Raw genomic sequence first — 1,276 nt, forward strand, 5'->3', positions numbered from 1 at the left:
ATAGAAACTATACACATTTTTTATTTTCCAGGTAAATGTCTCAGCCCACATTTCAAATTAAAACTTTTACTTCTGGCAGAGTTTATTGCTTACAAAGTTTTTTATTTTAGGGTTTTTTTTTTTGTGTTTGTTTTTCTGTTTGTTTTTGTTTCTGTTTTTAGACACAGTTTGGCTCTTGTTCCCCAGGCTGGAGTGTAATGGGGCGATTTCGGCTCACTGCAACCTCCGCCTCCCAGGTCAAGTGACTCTACTGCCTCAACCTCCAGAGTAGCTGGAACAACAGGCGCCTGCCACCACGCCTGGCTAATTTTTGTCTTTTTAGTAAAGACAAAATGTTTTTAGTAAAGACAAAATGTTGGTCAGGCTGGTCTCAAACTCCTGACCTCAGGTGATTCACCCGCCTCGAACTCCCAAAGTCCTGGGATTAGAGGCCTGAGCCACTGCATCAGGCTGCTTACAAAGTTTTAATGACATTTTATTCAAAACTTCTTGTATCAACATGGGTAATATATAGGCATGTTTCCCCTTCCATTGTAAAGCTGCATATTTTTGAAATTTTTTAGCAGTGCATTAATATCTTCAGCAATGAGTTGACTATTTCTATGGATAATTGACATTTACCTAAAAGATTTTCAAAATCCCTAATTTATCTGTTTTACTAATTAAATATATTCAAAAAGACGTTTTTAGATTTTTTGAAATATTCATGAAATTTATTGGTATAGATTTGAAAGTATAAATTCTATATATTTACCACTAGTATATAATACTTTGGAGTCATTATATTCCAATAATGATAATCACCATGATTTTAGTAGAAAAAAGTCAATTTAAAAATGGAAGTCATTATAACTACAATTTAGGACAAAACTATTGCATAAAATGTGTTAAATCTTACACATTGTAAGTCATATTTTGTTCATGTTAAGAATCATATTTTGTACATTGTACTATTTTAAATAGTGGGATGCATCTGACAATTGTTGTTTTACAATCACTGTAAGACTATTAACAGTTATAACAGAGCTGTCATTACCTGCCATGTATGACCTTGATCTTCGCTATTCATATTGTAATTACTTCAGTTGAATCTTGTACATTGTGGAAACTACACGTCAAGTTTGATAACATTTAAAATGAATTTTAAAATGTCCAACTCTGTTTTAGCATTGAAACACAAAATGTTATTGTATATGCAGAGACACAGAAGCAGAACCCCGGGGCATAAATGTGACATTAGTGAAGCAAATATTTACTGGTGAAGGAATGGCTGCAA

The sequence above is a fragment of the Pan troglodytes genome, chromosome 14 (assembly GCF_028858775.2).
Source record: "Pan troglodytes isolate AG18354 chromosome 14, NHGRI_mPanTro3-v2.0_pri, whole genome shotgun sequence".
NCBI lineage: Eukaryota > Metazoa > Chordata > Mammalia > Primates > Hominidae > Pan > Pan troglodytes.